Raw genomic sequence first — 18,309 nt, 5'->3', positions numbered from 1 at the left:
GGATAAACAGGTCTAAGCTCTGGGACATCTTTCGGGTACTGGGATTGCCAGCTCAGCTGATCAACTTTCTTAGAGCCCTACACACGGACGTAAACCCTTGTGTCAGATACGGCATGGAGGGGGAGTCAACCGAACCATTTAGCCTCCTACTGTGGGTCAGGCAGGGATGTGTGATGGCACCAATTATGTGTTTGTTATATATAAATCGCCTGAACACCTGTCTGATTGAAAATGGTATTGATCTGCCTGAGGTAAAGTCAGGTAGTGTGCTTACCCTGCTTTATGCTGACGATGCCTTTTTGATGGCCAGAACGGCAAATGGGATAAAGCTTCTGGTAGATGGGTTTGTTAACTTCATGGATGATCTGGATCTAGACATAAATATCTCAAAGACCCATTATATGGTTTGTGGGAGGAGGGCTGCTAAAACCATTGACATCAAGGGGCAAAAAATAACTAGGGTTCCCACCTTTCCTTATTTGGGAGAATTATTCGACCAACAGAGCAACTGGCTTTCTTGTATCTCCAACTGTTGCTCTAAATGTACCCAGGCCTGTTGTGCCCTGTTTAGATTTTCTCTATCGTTGGGTAACAAGCCTACTTAGCCCTTGTTTTTTTTTGTTTTGTTTTTTGTTTTATATAGTGCGAAGTAGACCCGAGACATCGGGTATCAGAGCGCTTTGCATGAGCACCAGTTCTGTTACAGATGAACACATTCATTTTTGTTAGGCACTGGGAGATAAGTGATTTTCACAGAATCACAGGATGTTGAGCGTCATTGCCGAGCCTCGTACCCGGTTCCCCAGGTACGAGGTGGACCTCTCTAGCCGTAAGGCTATATCCTCTCCCCCCTTGTTGCAAATATACAGAATGAAATGCCTCCCAGTTTTGACATACGGTGCAGCCATCTGGGGGTACCGTAAGTACAAAGGTGATCCAGCAAGAAGAGGGACGATTTTGTAGGAAATTGCATGGCTGGGTCCAGTTTGTGCTTCCATCTTTATACCTGAGTACCTGTGCCTAGATTATGTGGAGGACCAGGTCAAACTGGCTCCTCTGTTACTTTGGATTTCAGTTTGGGTAGATGAGAGATTGCGGTTCAACAGAAGCGTGATTGAGGACTGTCTGGAGTGCACATATGGCCACAAGATACCGTAGATAAACTATATTAGAACTGCTGCCCGTTCCCTAGACTGTATTGAAATTTTTAACAGGCCGCAACTTCTTAAAAAGGGTGACCGGGGCCTATTTAAGATACATTTTTAAAACATATTTAAAGATGACAGGGAAACCAGGGCGCTGGAGAAACATTCCAGCAGACCCTACTTGCTCCTGAAATCCGTTGTTGGTATTGAACCTTGCCTCACAGCAGTTAAACATCCTAGGGACAGATGTTGCTTGGGTTCCATTCGTACAATGATCTGTTTTCCCCGGGTCAGTTCAATCCCCATGCCCTTTTAACCTGTGTTTGTTATGATTGTTCCCGCAATAACCCTACAATTGGTTTTATTCTGTAGATTTTATGATTTTTTGCGTAAAAGGTATTTATTTAATGTTGACTAACAACTTGCATAGCTTGGTATAAGGGCCAGATGTGTGTTAAATGGATTCCGCATTCTGTCTGTGTGGAAAAGCGGTGATAGTGAAGGACCTGTCAGTGAGCTAGTTAACGGGCCGCAGAAGCTGGCTTGCAATATGTTCTAGCACAGACCGAGAAGAGGCGGAGAAGATGTCAGTGGCCATGGGAGATGTGTGGGATGCGTAGGGGGAAGGCGCGAAGAAGTTGAGTGAGCTGGTTTGAATCGAGAAAAAAAAACTATTGGCTGCTCGCACGGATTTCCTGTGTCGACATTGTTGATCCTAGGCACGTATTTACGAACCAGAGTAAATTGGTGGATTGGTAGGCAGGGCAAAGGACACACCGAGGCGTCTAGTGAGGTGGAAGTAGTGCTAGGAATCAGCTGAGCAGCTTAGTTTAAACCCGCGGTCTTTCCCGAACACAAGAGATCTTTCTGTGACTGCGAGACTGTGACCGATGATCCTTCATTTGAGAGAAATCAGACCACGGAGCATCAGCTGACATCCGTCCTCTCTCTGTCCAGGTTATGGACAGCACCAAAAACTAGCAAGGTACAGTTGACGTCCGAACCATGTCATTTGACGTGTTTACTTCCAGACATTAGTATGGGAATGCATGTATTGGGCGTAACGGGGAGGAGTCCGGGGAGGAGTGTCATGGATACGTTTTGAGATTCCGATGAAGGCACACACAGTGGCGTAACGCAAAACCACTGGGCACACTGCAGAATGTAATGAGGCCCCCCTGAGTCCCACATACCAAACGTATATTATTAGTCTTGGACTGCGTGGGGCCCCTCAAAGAGTTGGGTGGGTGGGGGGGGGGGGTCGAGGGTTGCCCCCCTCTCCCGTCCAACCCACGCCGCAGGAGGGGGAGGGGCTGCGGTGGCCTGCGTTACGTCTCTGGGCACACATTAAATGAATTGCAAATGTGTTCTCTGGGCATGTGTTACACGCCCAGTCCCGGGTTTCACAGCTCATTTGTACGAGCCACGTGGAAAACAAGGAAAGAGCAGTAACCACGTTTACATTACTCTTCTTCAACCGATCGCTCGGACGACACGACTGGCTTTCTACAAAATGCAGCACTCGACACTGGAAATACTTTACGGACTCTTCTCCCGCTGCCTGTGTGACTTTTTTTGACTGCGTTTTCCAGAGAGACAAGGAAAGTAATACTTTCAAAGTATTATAATTAGTGTTACCTTAGGACACAGATCTATTGTCTTTTGCCGGTTTTACGCCCAGCATATAGTTGCACTGAGAATCTGAGATGGCATAAATTCCGCGACCAGAGCTGAGTTGTAGTTTGCATCCAGGTGCGCAAGTTTGAGTGATGCTTCTGTGTGTGCACGCCGGTGCATGACTATGGGTGTGTTTGTTTTGCGTGTTTGTATATGTGCTAGTGAGGCTGTGTTTATGTTTATTTTGTATGACAGCGTGTGTGTATATATCTGCATATGTGTAAGCCCCCCTTATTTGAGAGCCTGGATCCGGGTACCTCTGCTCACCTGAGGCCAGGGTTGGATTGGGCTAAAAAATCGTCCCGGGCACGCAAAAAAAGCGGGTCACATTTGTGGGATTGCCTTTCCGCAAAACGCTGCTTCGGTTAAGTTTTATGAAAAGAAGTTGGGAGGAGGTCTCTGACACAGGTATGTTTTCTTAACTACACTTGGATAAAAAAAAATGCACGTATTAGTTCACACTGGTGAACCACACCAAAATACAAGTGGGGCCACTTCTGCTCAATCTGCATACATTAATGGGCCGGCCCAGCGAGAGGTAAAAGGCCCCTTTGGTAAAAGGGGGGTAATGGAGGCCCATCTGCTTGTGAAAGGCCACTCAGGCACCCACTGGGCCCCTGGCGGCATCCGAACAACACAGATAACGCCCAGATCGGACCCCAAGCTGCCCAAAAATGCAGTCCACAGCTGGAACTCGGATACCAGAACCTCGGCCATTGCCCGAGGGCCCGCCTTACCAATCCGACCCTGCGTCAGGCTAATATAAGGCTGAGTGTGCGCACAATGGCAGGACCTGGGCAGTTAAGGCTACGGCTGGGTGAAGTTTACGGAGTTCCACTCTGCAGAATTCCATGGAGTAGCCAGCAAACGCCGCAAAATTCAGCAGAATTCCACGAGTGGACGGAGTATTGCTTGTCCGACATCCACCCGAGGTTCGTCAGCTGAGTTGCACAGTCAAAGCTTCAAGCGGGCACGAGTGAGAAGTTGGCGCAGTCATGTAGCACATTCTATGTCCCGCGCTGGTCATATTTCCCAAGGTCCAAGCTGGCTGCAGTTTTTTGAAAGTGGACAATATCTTCATCTACAAAAAATACTGTTGGGAGGGCATAACCTTGGCATAGAGGGTATAAACAAGAGGCACCTGGAACTGCCAGGGTAATTTGGGTGCCACGTGGGGTAGCCAATGGGAGGAGGGTGAAGTGGCAGCTTGCGTGTACGAGAGGCGCCTGTCCCGGCTTGAAGTCAGAGATGAAATCTAGGTATCAGTTGGAGTGTGGCTGCCGGGGTCTTTAGAAACGGAGACAGCTGTGGTCATTGCTACAGGAAGGCATAGTGCCAATATCGGCAACTGTAGTCACATAACACACATAATACATTAATAAACCACACAACACTTTTGTAAGTGGAGAAATATTGCTGCAGGTTTATTAGCATAACCAATATGCAAACATGGTGGGTTATCTTACGGGTGATCCCAGGGCAGGCCAACCCCTATGCCGCCTGCCCATCTGATAAGCCTAATTGGCCGGAAGTCTTCCCTGGCCGTGGCCCAGGGACTAGACCGGCGACCCCAGTGCCTTCCTGTGGCACTACGGCGGCCGCCCTTTTAGGGTGGCTGCTGCGCAACCCCCCCGGGCAGCCTTGCAGTATTCGTAGTACCTTTAACAGGGAACTTGAGGTTTTTAGAAGAACATGGGGATGGTGAGCAGTGCGCGTCGGTAAACCACGCTCAAAGCAGAGAGCGGAGTGTCAAAACTCAGCGATTTCTACTGGTGCAGCAGTGTTCACCACCCACCCCTAGTTAAGGCCAAGAGGTCAGAACCTTCTTTTTGGCAGACCCTCCCATTCCGAAAAGTGAAAAATACATTTGAAAATGCCAGAACCGCCACCTTGGCCCAGGCAGTATTTAAATGGCATTCATGGCCATCCAATCAGTGCCCTAGTTAAATATGAATGGAAAGTAAAAGGAAAACATGCAATCAAAAAGCATTATATAAAAGGACAATTTTAACACGCTTTTCCTCAACTTCCACTCTAAAACTCAACATTTTTTGTACAGCTTTAACTGCCCTTTCTCTTCTGGTGCAGACATGGTTTAAATATGGGAAAAAAGCTCAAAACCTGAACACACTTTTTTCTCATATTTTCCCTATGTTCTCCGCCATTTAGCAGAATATAAAAAATGTTTTAGTGTTTGCCCTCATTTGGCAGGAGATTTTTAAATGCTCCTGCCAGAAGGGAGCAAACGCATGCTTCCCTGCCCGTGCTTGTGTAGGTAGGCAAGCTACTTTCCAGGGTACGCTCCTTGGGACACAGTAAGTGAGCCGGCCCCAGAGGATGGGGTCCATGGGGCTGTTACAGATTCATGGTGGGGGTGCCTCACAGAACCCCTCTCATCTGTTTTAAGTTACAGCCATTTGTATACATGTCGGCCCCAGGGTGATGGGTTCCCCTGGCCTACGTAGGCTCCGGGAGAGGGCAGCACCTATATGTAAATACTTGGTCACAGGGGATGGAGTCCCGTGGCCCCTCTAGGTTCGTGGAGGGGGACTATGTGGCTCCCTCCAAATTGTTAAGCATTTTAGTACCAGGGGATGAGTTCCCCGGAGCTTTATTAGGTTCGTAGCGGGTGACCCCGCGCCCTTCTCCTCTTTATTAAAATGGTGGCCCAGGAGATAGGGTACCCAGGGCCTTAATAGGCTCGAGGAGGGGAGCCATGCACCCCCTCCCAAAAAAACATGCATCTCCCTGGCCCACCCCAGGGGGTTTAATAAAACAAGCACCGGAGCCCACGCTTGTTTTTAAAAAATTATTTTGCCATGGATTGATGGATCCTCCGTGAATTTGTGGGCACATTTAAAAAAAAAAGGTTTAGGCCACGCCACCAGGCCGGGGAGTCATGGTATCCCTACCTGACTGTTTATGCGCATATTTTAGGACTCAGGACTAGGTCTCAAGTCCTAAAATGGCTGCTGTCACTTCCTGGTTGAGGTGGTGGCAGCCAATCAGATCTCAGGATGAGATCTTTCGGCTCATCGGATACTCCGTGGCATGATATATATACATTTTTCACATTTTAATTTTTCCCAAACTACTGAACAGATTTACACCAAAACACAATCACACTCTTTCTGGACCAAGATGTAGCTTTCAGCCAAATATGGTGTAAAAATGTTCAGCGGTTTAGGCTGGAGCTGTGTCTAAAGTTCCTATGGAAAAACACATATTGGGACCTCACCTTTTTCTCGGCCACTGCTTGACAGATCACCCCAAAACTTTCCATGTGCAAACTCGTAGTAAAGGATCACTTTTTGGAAAGTTTCGTGAAGATTCGTCAAATTGCGGCAAAGTTATTAGCAACACAAAAAGCGCATTTCATATGGAAACCTGATCCTAACTATATATATATTCACTGAAAAAAACATAGGTTTCACACACGTTATAGTTAGGAATTAGCATTTAAAAAACCTTGCAAATTCACTGAAAAAACCATAGGTTTCACACACGTTATAGTTAGCTGGACATTTCTCTCGTAAAAAACCATTGAAATTCCCCCGTTATAGTTAGTTCAGCTAACTATAACTCGCGCACCCGCAATCCACTGCTGATGACGTCACATATTACATCACTCATGACATGGTCAGTGACATCACTCATGACATCACTGATGACATCTCAAATGACATCACTGATGACATCACTGATGACGACATCCAGTGAATGTGTGATTTATTTAAAATTTTCAATATCTTTTATATATATAGGGAAAGGCCTGTTAAAGAATGAGTGGGTGTACAAGTGTGTAAAGGGATGATTTTCTGTGTTGCGTAACTGACTCGATAAGTGAGTCGTTTAAGTGCATCTTACTTCAGACTAGTGACTAAACTGTATAAATGTTTGTATGTGTCTGTGTGTTGGTGTATAAGTGGCGGCATGGTTTTGTGAATAGCTATATAAGTGTCTATATGAGTTATTGATTGCTTGTCTCAGTATTTGTATGAGTTCCTGAGTGTTTGTGTGGGTAAGGTGTGTGTGACTCTGTGCATAGATGAGTGAGTGGGTGATTCTATGAGTGGATGTTTTTAAAAGTGCATCTGTGATGGACTGTATGGTTGAGTGAGTGTATGTATGGCTGTGTTATGGATTGAATGTATATCTCAGTGGTACATTTGTGACTAACTACATATGTGAAAGGCATTATATATGTGTGTAAGAGTATATAAGTGGCTAGATGTGAGAATGTGTGATTGTGACAGTGACTGTATGCTTTTGTCAATGATTCTAATAGAGCATAAAAATGTGATACTATTTTTGTGAGCAAGGGAACTTGAGTGTGTATAACTGCATAGGTGAGTAAATGGCAGTGTGATTATTTGTATGAATGACTAGGTGTGAGAGTACCTCTATGGATGATTGGTAGTGTGTGAGTGTCTATATAGGTGTGTGTATAAATTCATATGATACTTTTTTATGGAGTGACTGTAACTATGAGTGACTTTACAGGTGAGTGTGTGGAGGTGTATGAAGACCTAAAAGTTAATATGTGGGTATGCAGTTATTGGTATTGCATTATTTATGGATATGAGAATGGAACTCTGTAATTTTGAGTTGGTATATCAAATGTTTTATAAGGGTGTGAGAAGATGTGGTAATTTATCACATTGATGACGTCATCAGTGATGTCATCAGTGATGTCATTTGAGATGTCATCAGTGATGTCATGAGTGATGTCACTGACCATGTCATGAGTGATGTAATATGTGACCTCATCAGCAGTGGATTGCGGGTGCGCGAGTTATAGTTAGCTGAACTAACTATAACGGGGGAATTTCAATGGTTTTTTACGAGAGAAATGTCCAGCTAACTATAACGTGTGTGAAACCTCTGTTTTTTTCAGTGAATTTGCAAGGTTTTTTAAATGCTAATTCCTAACTATAACGTGTGTGAAACCTATGGTTTTTTCAGTGAATTTGCAAGGTTTTTTAAATGCTAATTCCTAAATATAACGTGTGTGAAACCTATGTTTATTTCTGTGAATTTGCATGGTTTTTTAAATTCTAATTCCTAACTATAATGTGTGTGAAACCTATGGTTTTTTCATTGAATTTGCTTGGTTTTTTACATCATTTTTTTTCTTTTTCTTTTTTCCTTTAAACACTATGCTACCTAGGTATATATTCATGGATTTAATGCATTCTTCAATATAGAAAGATTCACCTTTTTTAAATAAATGGTTAGATATAGTTGTATAACATAGTTAATATCTTCAACAAACCTTTATCTTTTTTTAAAAAAGTTTTTGTAAAATATTTTTACCGTGCGCGTACGGTAAGCTTACCATAAGCGCACGCTTCGCTTTATGTACGGTGAGCGTGCGTAATATTTATACTCCGTGTGCGTATGCTTACGCAATTTGCGGACACGTCCGTACTTCCTACGTGACGCGTAAGCGCATGCTTCATAAGCGCACGCGCGCGCGCACGTTTACGCGGAAGTGTACGAGCGTGCCTGTAATGCGCATGCACGCGTGCGCGTGTCTTTCGTACGTGAATGTGTACTTTTACCGTACGCGCTCGGTAAGCTTAACGTGCGCGTACGGTTGGTCATGTGATCAAGAAACAACACTTTTGATTGGTTTAAACTACTTTCAGTTCCAGAATCTTCCTATACCACACCCATTCCCCTCATTACTGCTTGTGATTCCCTAGGAGAAGGAGCTGAATTGTCTTTGGGATACAATGGCAAAGCAGCAGTCCTCTTCTGAGAGTGAGCAGGGCAGCAGCATCATCAGACAGAGAAGGAGGAAACAAAAGAATTCTTTTGTTTGGGAGTATTTCACTTTTCCAGAGGGGCAGAAAAAGGTAAATGCTCCATTAGTCACCTGCTCACTTTGTGAGCGTGTGTTATCTAGAGGTAATCCAAGGAAGAAGTATTCCTTTGGTAATCACACTATGGTGAGACACATTAGGGATGTACATCCCAGGACTTTTGCTCGATATACTGAAGCAAACACTTCAGTAAGTCACCCGAGCACATCCGCAGAAGCTCAGCCGAGTACATCTTCGGCAGCTCAGCTGAGCACTTCCTCTGCGGTGGGAGCATCACCCTTTTCTGCTCCTGTGGAAAGGAACCCTCGATTTCAGAGGGTACAAATGAGGTGCACCAGATGTTATGGTCTAATTGTTCATGGGGAGACCAGTATTTCCCTAATAAACAATAAGATAGACCAGCACGTCTGTGGTCCTTGTTAATATTCCCATTCTTTCTTTCCTCTGTCCCTGTATTAAAACAACGGCTCTTTTAAGAGCTAACCTTACCTCCCAACTTTTTAAAAAACATTTTAATTAATTTTTTTTTTACCGTGCGCGTACGCATTTTTTTTTTTTTTTTAATTTTTTTCACCCTACAAGGTCCTTGAGGGACTACAACGGAAATGAGAAAAGCAGAGAGAGGAGAAGTGAAAAAAAGGGAGCATGAAACTAAATGTGTGATAAATACAGTAAATGGCAATGTTTCCCTCTCTTTTTTCACACATATACATGTTAATTACAAATCTCAGTGCTTCCCACATTTTTTCAAATGAAATCACACATTTCTATTGGTTGAAAACTTCAACCCTTTTCCAAATGAACCCTTCCCCCAACTTGACTTCTGCCTGCTACCATAGCAAAAGCTCATGGAACACTGGTGTGAGCAGAGAGGTCAGAAGTTCAGCACATAATGTTTCTATTCCAAAGAGCAAGAGTGCTTCACCTGTCAAACCTAACAGCAAATCCAAATTAATCTTCTGTGGGAACACAATTTTCTGAACCAATACAAAACATGCTTCTAAAAATGTACACATACAGCCTAGTTTTAACTGTAAAATGGTTTGAATCAGCCAATGAGTTCTTTTTATTAAAAAAAAATATGTATGCCTCCATTTTACAACTGTCTTTCATTTCATATTGCCATTCTACTGAAAGACACCTCCTGAGTGCATCCAGATCTCTTTGAAAGATGTTCACAGTGTGGATTGTAGGTCACAGCTATGTCTTCTGGAGTGAAAAGTATGCAGAAAAAAGAGGTATGGTGAGAGACCTTGCTTTGCCAAATGTAGACATTAAATGGATTGGTCAGAGAGGGTTAAAGTGGCACCAATTAATGCCTTTGGTGAAATCTTTTCTACACCTCCAACAGCCTAACCTTATTATTGTGCACTGTGGTGGAAATGACCTAGGCACTTTAACTGGGGTAGGTCTGGAAATGCTTGTTAAGGACACCTTTGTGCAATTAATGTCGCTTTTTCCTCAATCAGCCTTTGTATATTCTAATATATGGCAAAGGCAAAAGTGGAGCTGGTCCAACCAATTTTGTCCACAGATTGACAAAGCAAGAAAGCACGTCAACAAATCTATTTCTGCTTTCCTCAGAGACTATGGTATGGGTTCTATATACCACAACAACTTGCGTTACAACATGCAAGGCATTTATAGAGGAGACGGTGTACATTTCACTGATGAAAGCAACAGAGTCTTCCTCTACCACAAAAAAAACACTTCATAAACACAACGGCTCTTTTTAGAGCCCCCTAATATCTAAACACTTAAATTTGATTTTTACTTCTATTTTTTTAAATTGTTTTTTTTCTGCCATGCGCGTACGGTAAGCTTACCATACACACACCCCGCGAATTTTTGAAAAAAAATTAAAATGTATTTTTCATACTTTTGGGACCTTCTTGGACCCCCTGACAAACGCTAGGGGGTCTGCAACTCTCTTCGTTGCCCCCTTTTCACGTTCTCCACCTTTGTTTATCAGTGTGAGACACACAAAATGGTGGCAGACACTTCCTGATTTCGACCAATTCGAATGTTTACAGTCATGTAACCACCCATCAGAATTAAGCTCGCGCGCGCGTACGGTAAGCTTACCGTACGCGCTCGGAGCGCGCCTATAGATATATATATTGATTTAAATGCTATTTTCTCAGGAAATACTGACCAGATTTACACCAGACCTGCAAAAGGCACATCTCTGACCTGAGGACTACCTCTCTGCCAAATTTCAAGTAATTCTGTTCAGCCGTTCGGGCTGTAGCTTGGACTAAAGGTCCTACGGAAAAATGCATGGGGAAAACACGTTTTGGGACCCCCCCTTTTTCTCAGCCCCCGAGACTTTCAGGGTAGGAGCGGAGCGGAGCGCCCCACCTATTTTGAAAATTTCGCGATGATTCGTCAATCGGCGCCAAAGTTATTCAAAATAGAATGTTGCGGATTTCCTACGGAAACACGGTCCTAACTATAACTATCTACTGGCGACCGCCAGTAGATAATATATATATATATATATATATATATATATATATATATATATATATATATATATATATATATATATATATATACCTACTGGCGGTCGCCAGTAGGTAGTTATAGTTAGGACCCCTTTTCCATAGGAAAACCTCAACATTCTATTTTGAATAACTTTGGCGCCGGTCGACGAATCCTCGCGAATTTCTCAAAATAGGTGGGGCGCTACGCTCCGCTCCTACCCTGAAAGTCTCGGGGGGATTCGTCAAGCGGGGGCTGAGATAAAAGGGGGGTCCCAAAACGCGTTTTTCCCATGCATTTTTCCATAGGACCTTTAGAACGAGCTACAGCCCGAACGGCTGAACAGAATTACTAGAAATTTGGCAGAGAGGTAGTCCTCAGGTCAAGGAAGTGCCTTTTGTAGGTTTGGTGTAAATCTGTTCAGTAGATCCTGAGAAAATAGCCTTTAAATCAATATATATATCTGTGGAAGCTTACGGTGCGCTTACCGTGCGCTTACGGTAAGCTTACGGTACGCGTACGGTGCCGTGCGCGAGCGCGATTCTGATTGGCTGTTAGATCTTAGTAAACATTCGAATCGGCCAAAACCAGGAAGCGGCGGCCGCCATTTTCTCTCTCGAACTGTCAGGGGGGGTGAATAAAAAAGGTGGATAATGTGAAAAGGGGGCAGGCTCGACAGTTCCTGACCCCCTAGCCTTGGTCAGGGGGTCCCAGAAGGACCCTCAAGGGCAAAAATAAAAAAAAATTACTTTTCGAAAAATCGCCGTATGCGCGTAGCGTACGCGCACGGCGACCTGCGGAATTCCGCGAAATTCGCGGAATTACGCGTACCGTGCGCGCACGGAAAAAAAAATTTTGCGAAAAGGAAAGCTTAAAAAAAAATAAAAAAAATTGTGAGGTAAGGTTGGCTCTTATAAGAGCCGTTGGGTTCATACAGGGATGGAGGAAAGAAAGAATGGGAGTATTATGAGCGTCTACAAACATGCTGGTCTATCTTATTGTTAATAAGGGGAAGACTGACCTCCCCAAAAACAATAAGACCACCACATTTTGTACACCTCATTTCAACACTCGCAAATCGAGGGTTGATGTCCAAAGGAAAAGAAGAAGGTGATGCTCCAACAACCGAAGGAGGGCTCAGCTGAGCTGCCGATGATGTACTCGGCTGAGCATCTGAGGCTGGGCTCTGGTGACTTACTGAAGAGTTTTCTCCAGTATGTTGAGCAAAGGTCCTTGGGTGTTTGTCCTGAAGGTGTCTCATCATAGAGTGATTTCCAAAGGAATATTTCCTACTTGGATTTCCTCTTGATAAAACACGATCACAAAGTATGCAAGTGACCTTTGGAGCATTGACCTTTTTCTCCCCCTCTGGAAAAGTGAAATACTCCCATACAAAAGAAGTCTTTTGTTTCCTCCTTCTCTGGATCATGGTGGTGCTGCTGGCCTCACTCTCAGAAGAGGTGTGCTGTTCTGCCATTGTATCCCAATGTCAATCCAGCTCCTGCTCCTAGAGAATCACAAGCAGAAATGAGGGGAATGGGTGTGGTGTGGGAAGAATCTGGAACTGAAAGTAGTATCAACCAATGAAAAGTGTTCTTTCAAGCAGTAAAGAGGGGAAGGGGTGTGGTGTGGGAAGTTTCTGGAAGTGAAAGTAATTTCAACCAATAAAAAGTGTTCTTTGTAAGTCACATGACCTACCGTGCGCGCACGTGACGCTTACGGTGCGCTTACGCAGCGCTTACGTCACTTTCGCGCATGCGCATTACACGCCCCTGCGTAACCGCGACGTTGCTTCCGGGTGTACGCGTACGGCACGCACGTATCACGTATCGCGCATGCGCATTACACGCCCCTGCGTAACCGCGACGTTGCTTCCGGGTGTACGCGTACGGCACGCACGTATCACGTATCGCGCATGCGCATTACACGCCCCTGCGTAACCGCGACGTTGCTTCCGGGTATACGCGTACGGCACGCACGTATCACGTAGGCGCGCTGCACTAATTACGTCCAGAGCGCGTAGCGTCAGCTTACCGTACGCGTATTTTACAAGCGTGTAGCGTCAGCTTACCGTACGCGCACGGAAAAAAATGCATAAAAAAAAACCTTTCGATAATGCAGGATATAGTACATAAATTATTAAAAAAAGGCTTACAAAAAATGAAATAAAAAAAAATTGCATTAAATTATAATAAAATTATAAAATCGAAATAAAAAACCACTATCCACATTGACCCCACCCCCTGTGCTTTTGGTGGCGTTAAGTGGGCGCGCACGCCACGAATGGCGTAAAGTAACTTAGCATTTAAAAAACCTTGCAAATTCACTGAAAAAACCATAGGTTTCACACACGTTATAGTTAGGAATTAGCATTTAAAAAACCTTGCAAATTCACTGAAAAAACCATGGGTTTCACACACGTTATAGTTAGGAATTAGCATTTAAAAAACCTTAGAAATTCAGTGAAAAAACCATAGGTTTCACACACGTTATAGTTAGGAATTAGCATTTAAAAAACCTTAGAAATTCAGTGAAAAAACCATAGGTTTCACACATGTTATAGTTAGCTGGACATTTTACTCGTAAAAAACCAATGAAATTGCCCCGTTATAGTTAGTTCAGCTAACTATAACTCGCGCGCCCGCAATGCACTGCTGATGACGTCACATATTACATCACTCATGACATGGTCAGTGACATCACTCATGACATCACTGATGACATCTCAAATGACATCACTGATGACATCACTGATGACATCATCCTTGTGATAGAGTGGCAGACCTCCTCTTACCCTAATATAACCTTTGACACACACATTCAAAAATAGAGACTAAAATTTACAAAACAATGGACATACCAATAACAGTTACAACAACCTCTTCAGTAATTCTAAGATCCACATACACATCCACTCATTCACCAACAGTCCAATACAGTCACACATACATGTACTCACTCATCATATGTACTCATACACCTATACATCCTGTTACACAATGCCACTCATCCATAGAGCAACTCACACACATAGTCACTCATGCTAATAAAGAATCAAACATACATTTACTTGCATATACAGTTATACACACACCACCACACTTACTTCTACGGAAACTTACACATACTTAGTCTTTTAAACAATCACTTATAGAAACACATACTTATTCATACAGGAACTCTTTCAATCTCTCACATATACTCACATATATACACCAATAGTCACATATACTAGTTTTAAACATATGTAGTTACTCATAAAGACACTATTGAGACAGTCATTCACTCACTAACACTCCCATACACACACTCATCCACCCATGCAGTCCTGCACACATGCTCTGTTCAACACATACAAACAGTGAGTCACTCATTCATGCACCTATGCACTACGTAATACCCCCCACCGAACCATGCAGACACTCAGACTGATACTCAAACAACCAACTAATAACCTATATAGACACCCATGTAGCTACTCACCAACCCATGCAGCCACTTATACACAAAGTGAGAGACTGATACAGATATTTACATATTTAAACATTACTCACTAAGCCATGTATTCACTAAGATACACTTAATCAGTCAGTTATACAATCAATTTTTCAAAAACAAATCATCCATTTAGACACTTATATACCCATTTATTCTTCCATCGTCCTTGAGATATACATATATAAAACATATTTAATTTTCAGAAAAATACACATTCACTGGATGATGTCATCAGTGATGTCATTTGAGATGTCATCAGTGATGTCATGAGTGATGTCACTGACCATGTCATGAGTGATGTAATATGTGACGTCATCAGCAGTGCATTGCGGGCGCGCGAGTTATAGTTAGCTGAACTAACTATAACGGGGCAATTTCATTGGTTTTTTACGAGTAAAATGTCCAGCTAACTATAACATGTGTGAAACCTATGGTTTTTTCACTGAATATATATATATATATATATATATATTACCTATTGGCAGTCGTCAGTAGGCAGTTACAGTTAAGACCTAGTTTCCATAGAAAAAGCATTTTTTGTTTTGCTAATAACTTTGGCTCTGTTTGGCGAATCTGAATGAAATTTTCAAAACCTAGTACGCCGGTCACTTCAGCTGCTGTTTGGAAAGCTTCAGGGTGATTCGTCAAGCAGACGCGTTTTCCCAATGCAAATTTCCTATGGGGATTTTGGACACGACTACAGCCTGGACCGCTTGATGGAATTACACTAAATTTAGCAGAAAGCTAGATCTTGGTCCAGAAAGAGCCCTTTTTTTGTAATTTGGTGTAAATCCATTCAGTAGTTTTGAAGCTATGAAAGAAAAAAGATTTATGTTTGATCTAGGGACACAAATCCTTTGTGGATCCGACAGATCTCAAAATGAGATCTGATTGGCTGCCACCACTTTAACCAGGAAGTGGTGGCAGCCATCTTGGAACTCGGACTCGGCCAAGTCCCAAGAAAAAACATTATACAAAAGACAAGGTGTCAGATTAGGTATAGCCTTACCTCCTAGACATGGTGGTGGGGTACCCAGCCGTGGGCAAAAATGTAAAAAAAATAAAAAATTCCATTGAATTCGAAAAGGATCTGCAGATCCCCGGGAAAATAAAAATAAAAAAAAACACAAGAATGGATTCCTGCACTTGTGTTTTACTAGCCCCCCCAGGTGGGCCTGTTCCCAAGGGGTCATTTCTTATTAAATATATAGGGGATGGGAGGGGAGAGCATGCTGCCCCCCTCTCAGGGCCACTTTGGGCCCCGGGGATCCCATCCCCAAGGCCCGACTGAATAGAAGAGGAGGTGGTCCATGTGGCCCCATCCCTGGGCCAATGTTGGCCCCAGGGACCCCACCACCTGGGGCCAGGCCTATGAAACAATTGGGAGGGGACACAAAGTCCCCTTCCTGGCCGATTTAGACTCTGGGGAACCGATCCCCTGGGGCCCGCTGTAATACTAATGGGGAGAGGGACTGTGTGGCTCCCGTCCAAGGGCCATATTCAGCCCCAGGGACCCCATCCCCCAGGGCTAGGTCCAAATTCAAGAGAGAGGGCCTCTTTTAGAGCCATAAATAGCCTTGGAGACCCCGTCTCCCAGGGCAAGCTCCAGCTATGTCCCGGGGTGCCCACCTCCAGGACATACTAGTTCCGCTGGTATTGCGTACTAACAACGCGGTCATTACAACAAACGCATTGTAATGGCATACGTTCAAATCGCATGTGTTGAAAGGAGCTATATTCATGTATGAGAAAAAAAGCGGAATGTGGCAAAACGTGTGACATTAAGTGTACATTTTTTTGCTGTATAGTAGTCCCTCATGGTTTGTAGTGCAAGCACTAAATAGGCGGTAGAAGAATATGCTAAATAACCAATAGCATGAGGTAAAAAAAAGAATGTATGACGTTACAACGCAAACACTTACAACGCATGCCTTTACAACGCAGTTTTTACATCGCAACATACTTTACAATGCATGTTTTTACAACGCATGACATCACAACACATTGTTAGAAACTACATTTACAACACATACCATTACAACGCATACCATTACAACGCATATTACTTTTAGGACCACAGTGAGGTAAGTGTTGGATAGTGTAGGGGTAAAAATTACTATTCAATTAAAGAACAACTCCCCTTAGACCTATATTATTTTACATAAGATTATATCTATGCATGGATTAATAGCTACATATGATCAATACATAATTTACACACATAAATATACCAATACATGTTTTTTTCTTCTTTTTATATAAAATATTTTTTTATTTTTATATTAAGATGATTTGCCAATAAGTACAATCATATGACTGTTATAAATCAGTCTTCATCGTTTTGTACAACAGTACAAATCATTTCATATTATAAGAACAAAATTCATTCAGAAAATGAGTGTTTATGCAAAAAAACTTTTGGTAATATATACAAAAAGTGACCCCCAACTCTTGAAGACAAACAATACTTAAACACATTCATAACTATGACTCATTCACAATCACACAAAACACATATACTCGATGGGTTCAGGGAGCAAATAGATATTAATACATCTCTAATATTTGGTTCAGATGACAGCAACCTAAATAGATCTGGGCGCACATGGTCTGCGCGCGTTTCGGTGGAATGACAACACTGGACCACCTTCTTCAGGACCTCGCCCAACTAGGGTATAGTGTCTCCAAAATTTGTGCAAGGTGGGGGTACTCATATGTCCCTTACTATTAGAAGTTGGATACAACGTTTGTAATCCAAGTCGATCCCAATGGAGCGAATTTGAGAACACTAATTCTTTTTCATTTTAGGACAAATCCGAGTTCTGCAAAAGATGCAACCATGGAGGGCATATTTTATAAAGAACTGCAATTGTCTCGATCCAATCGTTTATAACCATGAGGTGCCAATGATGATGCCTCAATAAAATCCTTTACCTATTGACAAGTAATGATCAATTTCATTTCTATGAAGTCTGTACAGGACAGCGACAATTTCTGTGCATCTATTCCATAAAAATTATTATTTACTCTGTGATCCGAAAAAATCACGCACTCAATTGCTAAACCGTATGTTGAGTAGTGTGGGTAGCAAGTAATTATGAAGATTTATGCGGTGCCTTCCGGGCCAAGGCCTCTATGTTCTAACCTCCTCTTTCAGCAATCGTGTCTCACGCGTATGGCCTTGGCCCGGAAGGCACCGCATAAATCTTCATAATTACTTGATACCCACACTACTCAACATACGGTTTAGCAATTGAGTGCGTGATTTTTTCGGATCACAGAGTAAATAATAGTTTTTATGGAATAGATGCACAGAAATTGTCGCTGTCCTGTACAGACTTCATAGAAATGAAATTGATCATCCCTTGTCAATAGGTAAAGGATTTTATTGAGGCATCATCATTGGCGCCTCATGGTTATAAAGGATTGGATTGAGACAATTGCAGTTCTTTATAAAATATGCCCTCCATGGTTGCATCTTTTGCAGAACTCGGATTTGTCCTAAAATGAAAAAGAATGAGTGTTCTCTAATTCGCTCCATTGGGATCGACTTGGATTACGAACATTGTATCCAACTTCTAATAGTAAGGGACATATGATTACCCCCACCTTGCACACATTTTGGAGATACTATACCCTAGTTGGGCGAGGTCCTGAAGAAGGTGGTCCAGTGTTGT

At 43.0% G+C, this 18,309-nt stretch overlaps 1 protein-coding gene across 2 annotated transcripts in view; it reads left to right on the top strand.

Moving 5' to 3' along the window:
• Positions 1-1,819: 1,819 nt before the first annotated feature.
• The window catches only part of LOC146817886 (N-acetylglucosamine transporter UNC93A-like), a 174,724-nt gene continuing 158,234 nt past the window's right edge, over positions 1,820-18,309 (top strand). For both annotated transcript variants that reach the window (XM_085611373.1, XM_085611374.1), the window contains exon 1: positions 1,820-2,130. The gene's annotated coding sequence lies outside the window, so the exon portion shown is untranslated. The remainder of the gene's footprint in view (positions 2,131-18,309) is intronic.

The sequence above is a fragment of the Triturus cristatus genome, chromosome 6 (assembly GCF_964204655.1).
Source record: "Triturus cristatus chromosome 6, aTriCri1.1, whole genome shotgun sequence".
NCBI lineage: Eukaryota > Metazoa > Chordata > Amphibia > Caudata > Salamandridae > Triturus > Triturus cristatus.
This window is presented reverse-complemented; position numbering and strand designations above follow the sequence as displayed.